The sequence below is a fragment of the Spermophilus citellus genome (genome assembly GCF_964194105.1).
Source record: "Spermophilus citellus genome assembly, chromosome: 9".
Lineage (NCBI taxonomy): Eukaryota > Metazoa > Chordata > Mammalia > Rodentia > Sciuridae > Spermophilus > Spermophilus citellus.
In genome coordinates, this window is record NC_138191.1 from 58,549,388 (window position 1) to 58,568,830 (window position 19,443).

At 36.2% G+C, this 19,443-nt stretch overlaps 1 protein-coding gene across 1 annotated transcript in view; it reads left to right on the plus strand.

Annotated features, from left to right (window-relative positions):
- Positions 1 to 19,443, plus strand: part of DIPK1A (divergent protein kinase domain 1A) — a 115,576-nt gene that overhangs the window by 18,037 nt on the left and 78,096 nt on the right. The window lies entirely within an intron of this gene.

Here is a 19,443-nt window from a genome sequence, read left to right on the forward strand (position 1 = left end):
CTTATATAGACTGAAATTAAGAGTGGGAAAATATCACTTTATGAACAATAAGGTCCTTTAAAATGTTATCTCTTTCTATTATAATTAATTAAAGTTGTCATTCTTTACCCCTTTCAGAAGTTTTGCTTGATTTTATTTATTTATTATTCTTTAAATTTTTTTTAGTTGTAAGTGGACACAATATATTTATTTTTTTAAATTTATTTTTATGTGGTGCTGAGGATCAAACCCAGTGCCTCACAATATAAGTTATAATATACATATAATAGATTATTATAGGCATACATCAGGATTAGGGGCCCTTGCCACTCCCATTCCTTCCAGTCTGTCAGTCCCTTTGTGGCCTTCCTCCTTTCCCTATTCAGCCTGGATCTTAAGATCTGTCCTTTCAGTCACTCTTTTTTCACGCAGAACCTCCTGGCTTCTCTGACCTTCCATCGTTCTGCTCTGATACTTTTATACTTTTGTTTGCAGTCTCATCTTTCTTTGCCCACTGCTTTCCCTGGGATTCTAACTTCCTACCTCTCATTTTATGTAGTCTTTTTAGGTAATTATGTCTTTTTCACATGGCTTCTACTATAACCCAAATACTAAGAGGTATCAACTGGATGTTACCAGCCCAAACCTCTCCTCAGCACTTCAGTTCTGCATTTCCAATAGCTTGTTATCTACCTCTGGATAACCCTCCAGATATTCAGCACATGCAAACCTAAACTTCTGCCTGTCAAAGTTGCATCTTTCCTCATTTCAGTTAGTGGCAGTCTCCAGTTACACAGAGAGGAAGATGTCCACATCCTTTAGACACCCCTTCTTTTCTTAATCTCATATTTAATCCCTTAGCAGTTCCTAGAGAGTGCACCTCCAAAATAACATGTCAGTGTGTCATCTCTTCTCTTTTTTCTTCTGGTAGTATAATTCATACTTTCCCTTTGTCTTATTAGGCCTACTGAAATAGCCTAACCTACCCCTTTCAGATCAATCCTCCTTCTACCTTTCTTCAGAGTAATCTTCCCCACAGGGCAGATATCATCAGGTCTCCCTCCCTGCTGGTGACATCTTTCAGAGGCTTCCCATTGCCTTCAGGAGACCCCTCACGGTACTGAGCGTGGAACCTTCATTTCTGACCCTTGCCTTCTCATTCCTGCCATTACCACTTCAGACACCATTTGCCCACTTCAGATACCATTTGCCCTAGGGATCCTGAAAAACTTGAGTTTCCCAAACATAACACATGCTTTCTCTGTCAAACTCTCCACCTCACTTTTCCTTTTTGCCCTGGGAACACCTTCCCTCCATTCGCCCTGCATACCTGTTTTATTCTCACTTTTCAACTTGTCCTTTAAATTTCAACTCAGAGAGGAAATTACCTTTCCGCAATCCCTCCATAACATCCCACAGGTATTAATGTACTTTATCTGTACCTCCTCTGTGTCCCAGACTGAGACCAAATGACATCCTTCCCACCCCCGCCGCTGGCATACACATACTCTCTCCTCTTACAGCACTTTGGATACTGAAATGCCATCAGTGTTTTTTTCCTGTTTTTCTTCTGCCCCAGGCTGTGATCTTCTTAAGAGCTGAAATGTCAAGTTCCCTCTCTTGGTCTCCTATGCCTTACCCAAAATGGATGGTCAACAAATGTTTGTTGAATAAATGAATTGGCTTAAACACACGTATAGATGTGGAGTTTTATGGAGCTGATTAGATCAACTAACTCCTTACCTGAAATTATACATGTGCACAATAAGTAAAATAGCATAGATGAGCACATGATGCAACCATCATTCCTGCCTTCTGCCTCTCCCTGCCTTGCTTTACTACACAAAGGTAGCCTTTTGTAACCACTTTTATTTTGGGATTTTCTGCTGGCTACACCACTAAATTGTAGAACTGTGTCTTAAGCACCTCTCCTCCTTGAAGAATCCATTCAAAATTATTATTATGTATTTTTAATTTCTATTTTTATATAAGTTACAATATACACATAATAGATTATTATAGACATACAATTATGTGGAATATAAATCAATATATTCGAGATTCAAGATGTGTGTCTATATTGTTGGAGATTTAGGCCTAGAAATATTTTCCTTGAGAGGGTTGTACCATTAAAAAAATTAGGAGCTGGGGCTGGGATTGTAGCTCAGTAATAGAGCACTTGACTCGTATGCATGAGGCCCTGGGTTCGATCCTCAGCATCACATAAAAATAAATGAATAAAAATAAAGATTTTGTGTCCATCTACAACTGAAAAAAAAAATTAGGAGCTGAGGATTCACTCAGTGATAGTATGCTCAAGACTCTGGGTTGTATCTCCAGCACCGCCCCCTTCTCCCAAAATATTTGAAGACCATTGCTCAAAATAGTAGATGCTTTACCTTTGTTTCCTGGTTTATCAAATTTAGATATCCACTGACTTTGCATTTTTGAAAATGAGTATTTTGCTTTCTTACACTACATCTTCCTTCCAGTGTTTGATAGTTGCATTTAAAATTTTACCTCTGCTCTGGCTTAACTTGGTATCTTCAGATAATAGCAACTCTTATTTCTCATTTCATCCACTTTGGACAGTCTTTCTTAAATCCCACCTTTTTATGAAGGGGCATATGTGCTCTTTTTCTTACCTGTTTTCCCTCTCTTCTACTTCCTTCTTTCTGTCAGTTACACTTTTACATAGTCAAACTAATATTTATATTTTGTCCTGTCACCACAACCAAGTCTCCATATAAATTGAATCTAAAATATGAACACTATAAACAGTGTTATATTATTATAGTTTGTCAATTCTTCCGTAGAAGAAAATCTCCCTTATGAACCTGAGAACTACTGACTGCAGCTTGTAGTTATTTTCTCTTTTGTCATAGGAAGCAAGTAGAATTAACAGACCTTGACAATTGCCTCTTGTTATTAAGCGCATCACTGAAAGGCCTTGTCCCTTCCCAGAAACTTCACCATATATCTACCAGGAAGGAAAAGAACAAACGATATTTGCAAATTCCCTTTTAAAAGTCCCTTTTTTGCTGGGTGCAGTGGTACACATCTGTAATCTCAGTAGCTTGGGGACTGAGGCAGAAGGATCATGAGTTTAGAGCCAGCCTCAGCAACTTAGTGAGATCCTGTCTCAAAAATAAAAAATTAAAAGGGTTAGGGATGTAATGCAGTGGTTAAGTACCCCTGGGTACAAAAAAAAAAAAAAAAAAAGGAGTCCCTTTTTATTTAGAAACCATGCTTGCTTGGTTTTGGATATTTCTGTTAAACAAAAATAATTTAAAACCTAGCCTTCAGGATCCCTAATAAAGGGCCAGAGTTACATTTGAGATCATCATGGACCATAAGTTCTCCCCTGGCCATTCAATTGACTTCTCTTGGAATGGTTACCTGTTATGCTAAGCTGCAGGAAGCAGACATTTCTTCTGTCATATGGTCCTCAAACCCAAGTGAATTGAGCTAATTCATATTGAAGCTATATATATAGCTTTTGAGCTAGCCATATTGAAAATGGCTCTCATCTTTAGGAAGGGCATGGCAGATAGGAACTGGGTATCATTTGATGCTTTGTATATAAAAGAGAGTGAAACACTTTGGTCAATCTTTCTGTTAGGGTTCTGAAATGTATGTCTTGAGACCAAACATATCAAAGTTACTTCAGGCCTAAGATGAAGGACATCTCTAATTTTAGTACCCTCTAAAATATGATTCTATAAATATTATCTAGTGCAGAGCCAATTTGTATGCTAGAATTACATTTTCTTCTCTCTGGAGCCACGGTAATGACCTCTGTGCTCTCAGGATTCCAAATATTAATAGCAACTGGATCCTCTTTTCTCATACTCCATCAAGGTCTTCATCATCATGATACATATAAGTTTGCTTCATATTTGAAATGTCACTGTGTGTGTGTGTGTGTGTGTGTGTGTATGTGTGCTGTACTGTGCCCTTCCTTCCTCTCCCTACCACCTCTTTCTCTTTCTCCTTTTTCTTTTTTTTTCTTTTTTGTGGTGCTGGGGATTGGACCCAAGGCCTCACTGAGCTACAGCACCCCTCCCCTCTCTTTTAATCGTCAAGTAGTTTCTGATTGACTTTATTCTTTTTCTGGCACACTATGCCTTTATTACAATCTCATTTTTTCCTGCACCCCTTTAAATCAGAAACCTCCCTCTTCTATTCTCCAGTTCCCATGGTGACCAGCATGCTTTTAATGGGCCTAAAGCACAACTGTCTTCCTAGGATTTCCCTTCTCTCTTCTGGACTGGAATCACTGTTCTCAGGAGTCTTCCTCTCTCCTGATTTATCCCATCTTACTAAATTATACCCTGAAATAAGGATGTGTGGGAAGTAAATTTTGAGTGCTTTTGTGTCTAAAATTGATTTTATTTTACTCCAGTATTTGTTTGTTGTTAGTCCTAATGTAGGGCTGAAAATAGTTGTCTTTAGAAAATTTGAAGACATGGCTCTATTGTGTTCTAATATCCCTTGTTGCTGACAAGCAGCCAGTTTGATTATCAGTCCTTGGTGGGTGACCTATTTTTCCTGTTCGCCATCTCTTTGTTTATACTTGTTGTTTTGAAATTCCCTGAGGAATGGTAGATGTGGGTCTTTTATCAGTTGTGTGGGGCACTTGCTGAACCCTTTGAATCTTGGTGGGTTTTCTTTCCTCAACTCTGGAAAGTTCTATAATTCATTTAATAGTTTTCCCTACACTTTTCTCTGTTTCTTCTTTCTAAGGACTCTTGTTAGCCACATGGTGTACCTCTTGGGTTGACTTTTTATGTCTTCCATACTTTGTCTATTATTTTCATCTTTTTTATAACCTTTACTCTCATTAATTTTGTTTCCCAGAACATCTGTTAATTTAATTTTTCTAATGATTTTTAATTTAATTCCAAGGATTTTAAATTTGATTTGAAAGAATTCTTCCAAGTTTCTTTGTTTCTCTTCCTGTATTGAGTGTGGAACCCAGGGACTCAAATATGATAAGCAAGTGCTCTACCATGGAGCTTCAAAAAAAATCGTCCTTGCTTCTTTTTCATGGTTTCCTATTCTTATTGTATAGGATGCCTTATCCTTTTAAATATTCTGTTTTTAGTAGGCTTTGTGTGTGTGTGTGTGTGTGTGTGTGTGTGTGTGTGTGTGTTACTGTGGATTGAACCCAGGGGTTCGTGCATAATAGACAAGGCTCTACCACTGAGCTACATCACCAGCCCCTATAGTAGTTTTTCTTAAAGTTTTCTTATATCCCTTTATTTTCATTCCCTTTAGAGGTTTTTTTTTAATGTTCTTTTTCATGTTGCTGGATTTCTTTATGTGCCTTATGACCCTTGGTTGTCTTCATATTTTAGAAGGAAGGACGGGGTAACTGGTGTGAATTTTCTCTGATCCGTTTACCCATTAGACCCCTGACCTGTGTTCATGGCTGGCTGAGACCTTTTGTAGGGTGTGATGCATTGGCTGGCCTTGTTACCGGCAGCCTTGCCCAGGGACCTTGGCTATATCCCGGCTGGCTAGATTTGGCCACCCACATTCATAAGAAATAGGCAAAAGCTGGAAAAGGGAAAAATGAATTTTATTCTGTTTGATCAAACTGGGGGAAAACAGTTGCTCATTGTTCCACAAATATTTGGAGTCAAATTGGAAGAAAATAGATTTTATTCAAAATCAGTTTTGAAGGAAGATAGAAGAGAAAGTTTTTGTTTCAGAATTTTCATCTTTTGAAGCTTACTTTGAATAAAACCTATTTCCCTACTAATTTGTCTAGGACTATTTGTGGAACAATAAGCAGTTGTAAACAAGCCTTTTCCGCTGAAAGGTAATAGCACCACCTGGTAACAGCCTCTTTGGGCAGTATCCCTAGTCATGAGCTTGTGGTGAGCCTTGGTGGACTTTTGTCAGTGCAGTACTTTACTCCGGCCAGACCATACCCGCACTAGACCCCTTGGTCTTAAGCTGTTTGTTCCTTCATCTGTCTGTTTTTTGGCTGAGGATTAATGCCAGGCTGCCTGTGATCTGTGGGTGGCGGATGTGGATGGGGTACCAACCAGTGCAGCTCCAGGTACAGATCTTCCGTTACCCCTGCTGTCTTCAGTCCCATTCCTCACTCCTGCCCTCCCTTGTACATGTTGGCTCAGAGCCCAGAACCCACAGGTGTTCTAAGGGGCAGATTGGCTCTCTAAGTTCCCTCTAGTGTTCCAAGAAGCAGTTTGGCTTCAAGCTCCTTTCTGGTTGCCTGGCAGAGTGTTCTGGGCTGTGGCTTTCTATGCTTGCCTCATCCATCAACACAATTCCATTTGCTTTTGAATTCTAGAAATTTGTTGAATCTTTTACCTACTAGTCAATCCCCTACTCTCTTTCTGATGTTAGAAGTTTACTGTTTCATTTGCCTCTCTTTTTGAGTTTAGTGTTCCAGGCCATAAGTAAAACACATATATTCAATCTACAATTTTGAATTAACAGTCCTGATGTGAATTTTAATCTGTTTTCTGAATAGTGACCTACCTTGCTTATCTTTGTGACTGCACTATTTAAGCATTGCATACTTAATAAATTATTTCAGTAAAATAAGACAAGATAATTAAAGTAAATAACTTCAGAGGACTAAAGTTATGAAGACATGGAAACAAAAGCAAAAAAAAAAAAAAAAAGACAAATGGGATTATACCAAACCAAAAAGCTTCTGCACAGAAAAGGAAACACTCAACCAAGTGAAGAGACAACCTACAGAATGGGAGAAAATTTTTGCAAAGTACATCTGACAAAGGATTAATATTCAGTATACATATGGAACTCCAAAAAATTCAATATCAAAGAAAACAAACAAAAAACTCTTATCTTTTAAAAAATGGACAACAGTCCTAAACAGACATTTTTCAAAAGAAGACACACAACTGGCCAGCAGATACATGAAAAACTGCTTAACATCACTAATCAGGAAAATGCATTAAACCATAATAAGATATTATTTCACCACAGAGTGACTCTTATTGAAAGGACTAAAGATAACAATTGCTGGAGAGGAAATGAAGAAAAAGGAAACCTTATGCACTGTTGGGGGATTGTAAATTAGTAGGGCCATTATGGAAAATAATATGAAGGTTCTTCTAAAAATTAAAAAATAATAGGATCACCAGGTGATCTAGTAATCTCAGTACTGGGTATATGTCTAAAGGAAATGAAATCAGTATGTTGAAGAGATATCTGCACTCCTGCGTTCCTTGCAGCACTATTCACAACAGACAAGGAATGGAAACAGCTAGTGTCTGTCAATACATGAATGGATAAAGAAAATGTGGTACATATGCACCGTGAAATACCGTTCATCCACTAAAAAAAATGAAATTCTATCATTTGCAACAACATGAATGGAACTAGAATATCATTATGTTAAGTGAAATAAGCCAGACATGGAAAGACAAGCACCATACAATCTCACTCATATGTGGAATATAAAAATGTTTATCTTATAGAGGTTGAGAATAAAACAGTGGTTACCAGAGGCTGAGGAGAGTAGGAGGGAAGAAGGAATGATCAAAGTTTGATCAATGAATACAGGGTTACAGTTAGGAACAATAAGCTATGATGTGATATTGCACAACAGGGTGACTATAGATAACAATAATGTTCGATACATTTAACAAAGCAAGGATTTTGACTGTTTTTGCTGTAAATAAATGACAAATATTTGAGGATAGAGATATATTTAATCTGATTTAAACATTACACAATATATACAGGTATTGAAATATCACATGGTGTCCCATTAACATGAATATTAGTTAAAAAATAAGTTTCCTTCCTTCCTTTCTTTCTACCAGGGATTGAACCTAGGGGCACTTAACCACCAAGCCACATCCCTAGCTCTTTTTTATGTTTTTTTAGGGTCAGGGTCTCACCGAATTGCTTAGGTCCTTGCTGTGTTGCTGAGGCTGGGTTTGAACTCATGATCCTCCTGCCTCAGCCTCCCGAGTCACTGGGATTACAGGCATGTGCCACAGCATCCAGCTGTAAGTTTGCTTTAAATAAAACAAAACAAAAAGATACGGTGTCACTTTTTTTTTAAGAAAATCTTGTTTAATAGCAACAGTTTGTTTTAGTAAAAAAAAGAAAAAAAACTAATTAGCAATTTTGTGCCTTCTTTCTATGGTTTATAAGTCAAAAATATCTTTTCTACTTTATTCATAATGCTACCCACACTTTGGTTTTGATCATACTTCTTTCCTATAAAATATTTTTATATTAATGTAATGACTTGCTTAAACATTTCATCAGCTTTTAAATAGTCTTAGTGAAACAGAAAGACTCATGAGAGAGTTTATTCTCCTAGGACAGAGAAGGGATAAGCAAGGCTTTTTAGTCTGTGATGGCAGAATGGTTTGGTGAGTTTAAAATCCTTAATTATTATGCTTTAAGCAACAACTTCATCTGCTTCTTAGCTTTCAAGCAGAGTTCTTCCTTTGATACATTGTGTTGCTATTTTGGTGTCTGTCATTTTGCTGTTACACTTTTCCTCATCAAAAAGTATTCACTCTTCACCTCCATGTAGTCCCTGTGTGGTGTTGATATTATGGGCTGCAGATGCACACTGACTTTCATCTTCAAATTTGGGTGCACTTTTCAGAGTATGGAACATGAATAGTTTAAGGGAATTTTGAGATGTTTTTATTCCTCACATGCTTTTTCCTAACATTGCCTGGTCTGAGAATGTGTCTGTGATAGTATCGCAGCTCTGTTTTCCCACCTTATCTTGCACAGTTGCCCCTCTCCCACATTTGTAAAAGAAAGGCAGACTGCTCATCCATCTCAGATCTTACAAAGGTTCATTGCCCTGGATGAGAAATCCACCAGAGCCAAAAACACAGGACAACTGGTGTCTGTGTTAAGATAGAGAATGACTGAATAACACTATCTGGGAGGATGACTGGATAACAGTTTCGTTTGCAATTCAAATAATTTCTAATATTTTGCTGTAAACAAAACAGAAAGAAGACTTAATTGAGTTATCTTCTAAGTCACTAATAGATCATTAATGTATTTTTGGTGGTAGATTACTGTTACTTTTGTCAAATAACTCAAAAAGATTTCAAAAAGTTGAGAATTGTTATAATAAGACTTGCATTCTCAGGTTTACATTAATGTGAAAAGGTTTCTTACTACTTAAAGTTATAAGAACAAAAAATTAAAATAGAAATGAAGCTAAAACCTCTTTCATTCTAGCAATGAAAATGTGAGCTAATCAAAGATGTGAAATTTTTACCCATCTTTTGTTGTTATTGATATTTGGTTTTATTGTTTTGTTTTGTTTTTTGTTGTTGTTGTTTTTGTACCAGGGATTGAACAACCAATGTGGGCCCTTAGCCACTGAGCCACATCCATAGCACATTATATTTTTTATTTTGAGACAGGGCTCTCACTAAGTTGCTGAGGCTGACCTTGAATTTGTGATCCTCCTGCCTCGGCCTACGAGCAACTGGGATTACAACACTGCACCCAGCCCCATCTGTTTAAGACATGGTGTGTGCAATGAAGTTTTTCTTCTTACCTGTAAGAATTTTTAAAAACAAAACTTGTAGCCAGGTGGGTTGGCACACACCTCTAATCCCAGCTACACAGGAGGCTGATGCAGGAGGATTATAAATTCCAGGCCAGCCTGTGCAATTTAGTAAAATCCTGTATCAAAAATTAAAAGGAGCTGGGGATATAGCTCAGTAGTCAAGTGTCCCTGGTGGGTTCAGTCCCCCAGTACTGGATAAATAAATACATAAACACATAATAAATAAATAAACAAACAAACAAATAAATAAATAAATAAAAGCAAGGGGCAGATAATTTGCAAATTCTTTGGAGAGATCCACAAACAAAAATTATTTTAATAGCATAATATTTCCACTGATGAAAGGGCTACATTCCAAAAGGATACTTTTTTTTTTTTTAAAGAAATCAAGGGGCTGGGATTGTGGCTCAGTGGTAGAGCACTCACCTAGCATGCATGAGGCACTGGGTTCGATCCTCAGCACCACATAAATGTAAAATAAAGATATTGTGTCCACTTAAACCTAAAAAATAAATAAATAAAAGAAATCAAAATCTTAATTACCAAAGATAATTGAAATATTAAAAAATTTGGGGTTTGTCTGTTAAGGGGTAGGATTGTAGTACCAAAAATCCAGTAAATAAATGAGAATACAAAATATGTCACTAGAAAGATTAAGAAAAGGAAAAAGTTGTGTTGTACTATCTGAAGGTGATGTTATTAGCCTTAAATGCCTGTGTTTTTAAAATCAAGGATAGGGGTTATGTTTATTTATTTATTTATTTTAATATTTTTTTAGTGCTGATGGACCTTTATTTTATTCATTTATTTATATGTGGTGCTGAGAATTGAACCCAGTGACTCACACATGCCAGGCAAGCGCTCTACCACTGAGCCACAACCCCAGCCCAGGGGTTATGTTTAAATAGGTGTGTTTAGGAGCCATGCTCTATATAGGCTAAGGACAAAAAGGAAAGGAGGGGGACGGAGAGAGAAGAGCTGGGTTTTTAGCAATCTGTGTTAGGTAGGGTAGGGAGACAAAGGACATTCTTTTCCATACCCAGCAACCACCTTTGAAGGACTCTAATAGGTTTACCTTTAGGTAATATATGGTTCTATCCCTGTACTGTCACAAAAAAAGAAAGAAAGAAAGAAAGAAAGAAAGAAAGAAAGAAAAACTATGTGCTTGATGGTGTTCCTCCTCCTCCTCCTTTTCTTTGCAGTGCTGAGGCTAATTCTAGGCAAGTGCTCTACCACCGAATTACACTCCTAACCACTCTCCAATCTTCTTAAGTGGGAGGTTAGACTTCCATTTCACCATTATGTGGCTTAAGATACAAGTACTTGTGGGATTATATTGTAGTGTAAATGAATTTTAGTCATTTGGTAAATGTAAATCATGTATGATTACTTTCTAGTTGGCAGAGGAGAAGAATATGAAAGAAAGAAGTATCATAGGGGAAAAGATGACATTTGCGAAGGTGGGAAAGCAAAGGGTTAAGCTTTAAAGGCTACAAATAGAAGCAGAAATGAGATATTTTGGTCTTGCTAATGTAGTGCTTCTAGTGATTTATAAATTGTATAATTTTCAAAAATATTGTTGACTAGTAAGAAATTTGTATTTCTGAAGGTTAATTAACCTAAAATAGATGCTATTCAATTAGATCAATGTAAAAATGGCCCATAGCTAGATCTACCTAGAAAATGTGGAAGTCATTATGTTATGTAGACTTCCCTAAGGAAATTAACCAGACAAAATGATAGTATTGAGTTACCGATGTCTTACATAACAAGTGTTTTTTATTAAAGTAATTTTTATTTAAAGAAAAAAGGAAAGAAATCTAAGGTTATATGATTTTAAGATGAGTAATATGCTTTAGCATGAGATTTTATATATGTAATTTGACCTGTATCAGGTTCTTTTTTTCATTTTGAGCCTTATATTTTCATTTATTGAGGAAATGATGATGATGATGATTATGATTATGATTGATGGAACATTTTTTTTCTTAACTCCCTAATAACTATCCTGAGAGAATTAATTGATTATTTAGAGAGGAATGCTTTTGCAGGGCATGGTGGCCCCCACGTGTAATCTCAGATATGTGGGAGGCTGAGATAGGAGGATCACAAATCCAAGGCCAGCCTGGGAAACTTAATGAAACCCTGTCTCAAAAAATTAAAAGAGGGCTGGGAAGGTAGTTCAGTGGGAGAGAGCCCCTGGGTACTGGGGGTGAGGAGTGGGGGAAGTAATGCTTATACTTTTGTTTCCTCATTAAATAATATGATATCTAAAATTTATAAGTTTTCTGCATGACCTTATAAAATTTTTTGTATGCTGGACATAATGGCACAGCTTAGGAGGCTGAGACAGGAGAATCACAAGTTCAAGGATAGCTTTAGCAATTTAGCAAAGTCCTTAGCAACTTAGTGAAACCCTGTCTCAAAATAAAAAGGATGGGATGTGGCTAAGTGGTTAAGCACTGCTGAGTTCAATCCTAAATACTTAAATAAATAAACAAAATAGAAATTTTTGTATGGCTTTCTATGTTGAACTCTTTCCTATTTTTAGAACTCTTTAAAGTCTGATTAGTATAATGGCCAACATCCCCTTTCAAGTTGATTGTTTATTTGTCTTTGGTGTATGTTTAGGATTACCTTGGAAAAAAAAAATATATATATGTGTGTATATATATATATATATATATATATATATATATATATATATATATATTTTGGTTGTTGTCGTTGCTATTAAGAACTTTTAACATACCCATTATGTGAGGATTTCTAAAAATATATGTGCTAGTTTTTAAAAATTCTTATATTGAGTAGAGAAATTTTTATTGTATATAATAGCTGCTATAACAAATTACAGAATCACACAATTTCTTTAATTTTGATAAATAGATGCATGTTATATAAAAAAGCTTCTAAAATTTTTATAAAACTTTGCATAAGAGAACAGTTTATTTTGATAATTTAGGAAAGGGCTTATAGGGAATAACACAGTGGAGATATAAATGTATATTATGTATATTTATTAAACAGGTCCACATATGATTTTTACCCCTGCATCTATAAACACTTTACAGAGAGATGTTAGTAATTAATATATCTAGGTGGGATGTCTTTAATCTATGCCATATAGCAGGTGGAGATATAGTCGGTTCAAACATTCCTCTTCCGCTGGGGAGGTTGTGATCATAACACCATCAGGAAGCTACTTCATTATACATGCAGAAGTGGGAAGTAGCCCTCATTCAGAATTTAGGATTGTGACTTTGTGTTAAAAACTCTTCAAATATTGGCAAATGTTTTCTCTCTCATATAAAGAATGACATTTAAATTTCAAATGACTTTCATGTTCAGTGGTTTAAAACATAAACTTAGAAATTCCTGAAATGAAGGATGATGGAACTACTTATCAGGTGTGATCTAAAAAAAATTTTTTTTCTTTTCTCTGTTTTAAAGAGAGAGTGAGAGAGGGAGAGAGAGAGAGAATTTTAATATTTATTTTTTAGTCATCGGCGGACACAACATCTTTGTTTGTATGTGGTGCTGAGGATCGAACCTGGGCCGCACGCATGCCAGGCAAGCCTGCTACCGCTTGAGCTTCATCCCCAGCCCCCAAAATTTTTTTCAATATTTATTTTTTAGTTGTAGTTGGACACAGAACCTTTATTTTATTTATTTTTATGTGGTGCTTAGGATTGAACCCAGGGCCTCACACATGCTAGGCGCACACTCCACCGCTGAGCCACAACTCCAGCCCCTCAGGTGTGATTTTTTTAAAAGACATTTTTTAAATTGTAGTTGGACACAATGCTTTTATTTTATTTATTTTTATGTGGTGCTGAGGATCGAACCCAGCGTCTTGTATGTGCCAGACGAGCGCTCCATGGCTGAGCCACAACCCCAGCCCCTTAGGTGTGATTTTTTAACTATGAAATTGATAATACAATCAAATATATGTCCATTTTATGTTGCTATAATAAAATACCCAATGCTGGTATACTTTATAAAGAAGAGAGGTTTATGTAGTTCAGTTTTAAAGGCTGCAAATCCAAGATCAGGCAGTTCCATTGGTTCAGGCTTTGCTGAGGGCCCCTTTCTCTGGATTACAGTGTAGCTGATGATATCGTGGTGGGAGTGTACACAAGAGGGAATGATTACATGGCAAAACAGGAAACCAGAGTGGGAAGGGGCCAGCCTTGCCTTTTATAATTTACTCTCTCAAGAATTTATTAATCCCTCCTGAGGGCATTGACCTTAGTAGCCTGTTCACCTTCCACTGGGCCCCACCTCTTAAAGGTTTCACAACCTCTCACATCTCCACCCTGGGGACCAAACTTCCAACATACGAACCCTTGGGGAACCCTTGGCATTGACCTTTGACATAAACCAGCATTACTTTTTTAAGTTTAGGATTTTCTGAGTAGAATGAGTTGAGTGCTGATTTTCTCATAGGTACCCTATCTTCAACATGGTGAAGTATCTGCTACTTACTGAATAGAGAAGTATCTTTTTATAAGATCAAAAGCTAATTAAAGATCAGTAGTCTAGTCAATCAAATTTTTTCCTACCAGCCTGAACTGTATTAAAGCTTTATTAGTAACTATATTAAATAATCAATACTGGTTAGCATAACTCTTGAAAAAAAAATGTACTTTTTGGGAAATTTAAAGAATTGCAGACACCTGTACACAATCAAGAACCTTCTCACTAATCCTGATTTTTGACAGTATTGCTTAATCTAGCCCTCATTCTTCCATTATGGTCTAAGTAAGACACTGAATGTTGACTCCTTTGAGACCACATGGCCAACTGCTAAAATTCAAGACATTTTTATAATAAGCCTATGATGGTATGGGCTCTCCGTTTGGGTTTGGATGCCCAGTTTTCATTCCTTAAGAGACCAGGTCCTCTACAAACAGTGGGGCATGTTCTGTTCAGATCTGGCCTTCTAAAGTAACTGGACAAAAGCCAAAGAATATTATCATCACTCCACGCTGGAAAAGCCTGTGTGACAGCCAAGCAGTATAAACAGTGAAGAACATGAGCCTGGGAGTCAGACAAGCAGGATTCAGATCCTGACTCTACCGTGTGTGCAGTCTGTTTTTAGACAATGTGCTCAGCCTTAATCCCCTTAAGTGTAAAGCTGTGAAAGTAATGAGAGTATTATTTCATGAATTATTATGAAGACTAAATGAAGTAATACATGTATATATGCATATATACAATATACTTTTCTCTGTGTATAACTCAATGATAAGTTGGGATGGAATCATTCCTTTCTAATGCCTTTTTCTTTTCTTTTTTAGTTGTCAATGGACCTTTATTTTATTTATTTATATGCAGTGCCAGGAATCAAACCCAGTGCTTTATACATTCTAGGCAAGTGCTCTACCACTGAGCCACCACCCCAGCCCTCTTTTTAGTTTTTATTAAATCAGAAAAGAGCAAATTTCTTCTATCAGACTATTACCAGATTTCCAATTCTGTGAAGCAATGAGCTTCAGGAAAGGTTAATTTGCAGTTAGTTTAAAATCAGTTTCATGACTAGCCTTTGTAGTACACTTTGGAATTTACCAAGGAGGGACTGGGTTTTATGTGAAAAGCCAGAACCATAACATGAAATAGCAAAAAAAAAAAAAAAAAAAAAAAAAAAAGAAAGAAAGAAAGAAAAGAAAAGAAAAGAAAGAAAAAAGAAAAGTACATATATGATTCTGGGGTTGTGGCTCAGTGGTAGAGCACTTGCCTTGCGTGTGTAAGGCACTGGGTTCGATCCTCAGAACCACATAAAAATAAACAAAATAAAGGTATTGTGTCCATCTACAATTAGAATTTTTTTTTAAAGAGAAGTACATATACACTTAAGAAATAAATCATTACAACAGTACTCTACAAGTCCCTCTTATTCTCTTGTCCATCACTACAACCCCAATTTTCAACAGAAATCTCATCTTGCTTGTTTTTGTTTTTTATATAAATGGATTTGCCTTTTATATAAACTTATGTATTTTTATTATTAACATAGAAATTATATGTAACTTATATGTAAATCATTTGTCAGATATATTATTGTCCTATCTTCCAATTTTGTGGATTGTATTTTGTACATTATCTTTTGGTGAACATGAATTCTTGATATAATCAAATTTTTTAGTTTTTTCTTTTATGGTCAGAGTTTTTATGTTCTGTTTCAGAGAACACAAATACTTTAAATACCATAAGGTCACAAAGACATTTTATGGTTTTTCTCTGAAAACTTTATTGCCTTACCTTTCACATTTAGGACTGCAGTCTATCAGGAACTGATTTTTAATATCATGTAATTAGATTTTGTGGGGGGGTGGGTAGCTAGGGATAGAACTTAGGGGCACTCAACCACCGAACCACATCCCCAGCCCTATTTTGTATTTTGTTTTGAGACAGGGTCCAACCAGGCTTTGAACGCTCAATCCTGCTTGCCTCAGCCTCCCAAGCCCACTAGGATTATAGGCATGCAAACACGCCTGGCTTGTAATTAGATTTTTTAAAAAATATATTTATTTATTTTTTAGTTGTAGTTGCACACAATACCTTTATTTATATGTGGTGCTGAGGATCCAACCCAGGGCTTCGAACATGCTAGGCAAGTGTTCTACCACTGAGCCACAACCCCAGCCCCTTGTAATTAGATTTTAAGATACTGTTTTTCCTCAGTTGGATATTCAAATAATCTAGTGCTGAGGTTTTTTTGAAAAGCAGAATGGATACTTTTGGTAATGGTCATTCACCACTAAAATCAATTTCAATTCTGGCCCACAGGGAGGCTGAAAGACAGTCTTGAGGCCTCTTTTTCTTCCCTGATTTGTTAGGTAGTCTCTACCAAATAAAGCAGGTAGGGATTTCATTTCTCACACTCTGCTAGAGTTAGGTAGAGGTATAATATGCAGCAACTGTGAAACAGTACTTGCAAATGATTTATGATGGGTTTGTCACCTATTAATGTTCTAAGAAGAAGTCAAAATGATTCAAAAGAGATCTGACAATATCCAGTTTGGGACTTTATATGAAAAGGCTAAAAAATTAAGATTACTAATAATAATGCCTTACATAAAAAGTACTTTAATTTATATTATTTCATTTTGATCTTTATGCTAACTAGCATTGTAAGGTTTTCAAGACAGGTATTATTGTCCCAGTTTAACGGAGGAAAATACTAGTCAGATCAGTTAATTAGGTTTATAAATAATTTGGTAAAATTAATAACCGGTTGTGTTATTGCCCTGATCCAACCATCTTTACCAAACAGTTCTAGACAAATTGACCCAGAGAAACAGGATGCCCTCCCAAATATGATTTATTCTGTTAAAAGGATATCAAGCTTTAATATTTAATATATATATATATTTTTAGGTCTGACAAATTAGCTGGAACTTGTGGGGGTTTTGGCTAATAAAGCTGGATAATCTCACATTCTCCTGTTTTCTTACTCTTGTGACCATTATTGGATTATCTCTTTATAATGCCTCAATCCCTTTTTCTGGTACCTTATAAATTAATTTTTCTCTTTTCTGTCTATTAGCTAAAAGACAAAGAGCCTAAATACAATTAAAGTAGACATAAAAACTGGTAAGAACTTCATAGTAGGACTTAAAGGTCATCAATTTTGCATGATCCTACTCAATTGCAAACTATTGGCAGCTGGTGGTTACAGGGACTGAGTTTGTATTTTTGCTTTTCCAAAGAGAAGCTAACAGTGGATTGCAAGCAATGGACATTTATAGTCTGTTTTAACTAATTGATGTCTCAAGTATTAGAAAAGTGAAGGTAGACATTGTTTCTATTAATGATAAATTCCTTTTTCCTCCAAAATTCTCCAAATGACCTGTTCATTTAACAGGCTCAAATCATCCAGGGCCATATATAATGGCACTCAATAAATGAGTAGATAAGGGGCCAGAAATATAGCTCAGTCCTAGAGAGCTTGATTAGCATCTGCAAGGCCTTGGGTTTCATCCCTAACTCCAAAAACAAAAAAAAAACAAAACACACACACACACACACACACACACACACACATATCTGTAAAGGGAAATATGTAATTAGAAAATCACATTTAGAAACCATCATAGTAAAAACTGATTAAGAATAAATGCTAAAACTAGTAGGTGAATGAAAATAGAAGGGAGAGCAGTAGATTGAGGGAGGAGGAGGAGGAACAGGAAAGGGAAGGACCTGCCGAATGAAATTGACCAAATTATTCTGTGTACATAAATCAGTAGACAGAGTTCTTGGCATCTCATAGAAGTAGATGGTACTTGCTAGGAAGGTTCTGGCAGAACTGGACAAAAACAGCTATCAGAGCCTTCTCTGTCCCCCCTTCAGGAAAACTATACTTAGGTTTTCAAAACCATCTATTTAGATAAATGAACTCAGAAAGATGTGTGATCCAAATCTCTCTAACTTCAACTGTGTACTACATTCTCCTGAAAATACTGTTTTTCTCTCTGACTATGCAGAGCCAAATGTGCAACTTTTTTTTATAGTAGAGATGATGTTTCCTGTGTTTTAACTTCTTCCATTAATCGGGTATTGGGACAAAGTTATAAAATAATAAGGATGAGATAAAGATCTTATCCTTTAAAAAAAATTTTTTTTTTTTTGGTGGTTGTGTATGGACAGCAGGCCTTCATTTTATATGTTTATTTTTATGTGGTGCTGAGGATCGAACCCAGTGCCTCCCATATGCTAGGCAAGCGCTCTGCCACTGAGCTATAGCCCCAGCCCAAAGATCTTATCCTTGAGTTTTCTGTAATTATATTTTAAATAATGAGATTAATTTTAGTGATCTGGTTTCAGCTTGTTTTACAAAGGAGGTGGAAAGAGGCACAAGTCACATAACTAGTTAGTGTCAGAACAAAGACTTAAATCTTGATCTTGTGACTTTGATTCTAAGGCTGCCTCTCCTTTTTAATATATTGGACTACAATTTTTAAAGAATGTTTCAAAGTTTAAAGATTCAGAATTTCTTGGCTGGGGATATAGCTCAGTTGGTAGAGTGTTTGCCTTGCATGCCCAAGGCCCTGGGTTCAATCCCCAACACCACACACACACACACAAAAAAAAAAAAAAAAAAGATTCAGAATTTCTTAACTGTGGTGTTTTTTGTTTTGTGGTACTGGATCAAACCCAAGGTCTTGCACCTAATTATGTTTTAATGGTTTCCAAACCAGTTCTAATCTCATTTTGCTTTGGTGACTCTGGGACTTCAAATGCATAGTCTTTTTTTCTTTTTTTTTTTTTAACTATTATGTAAAGGATCTTGCAAAATAAAGTATATTGTCATTAAGAGAAAATACTGAATGGAAAAGAATATGACTTTGAAGGGTTTTTTTTTAAATGCTCTTTTTTTGGGGTGTGGGGTGGGGAGGTTTTTTGTTTTTATATTTAGTTGTTGATAGACCTTTATTTTATTTATTGTACCTGGTGCTGAGAATCAAACCCAATGCCTCACACATGGTAGGCAGGCATTCTACCACTGAACCACAACCCTTGCCCTGACTTTGAAGTTTTAAGATGACTTAGATAAAGAGTTTAAACATGAGCAATATGTTCTTTTTAATTACTTAGAAAGTACTATTGTTTAGCAGAGAGGTTGAAAGGTTGAGATTATGGAGAGTCTCAAGACCTGCATTTTGCCCTGTTAACTAGCTATGTAATTTTGGACAAATGACCTACCTTCTCTGGGCTTCAGTTTGCTTATAAAGAAAAGGCTTGAAATTATTACTGTCTCTTCAGTAAATAATTCTCATTATTGCTGAATATGGGAAGTTAGGCAGAGCGAGTTTATTGTCAGAAGTCTTTGGACATGAAATGATCTGTGCCTAATAGCCTTCATCTTGACACTACTAAATAACCACAGACCAGCC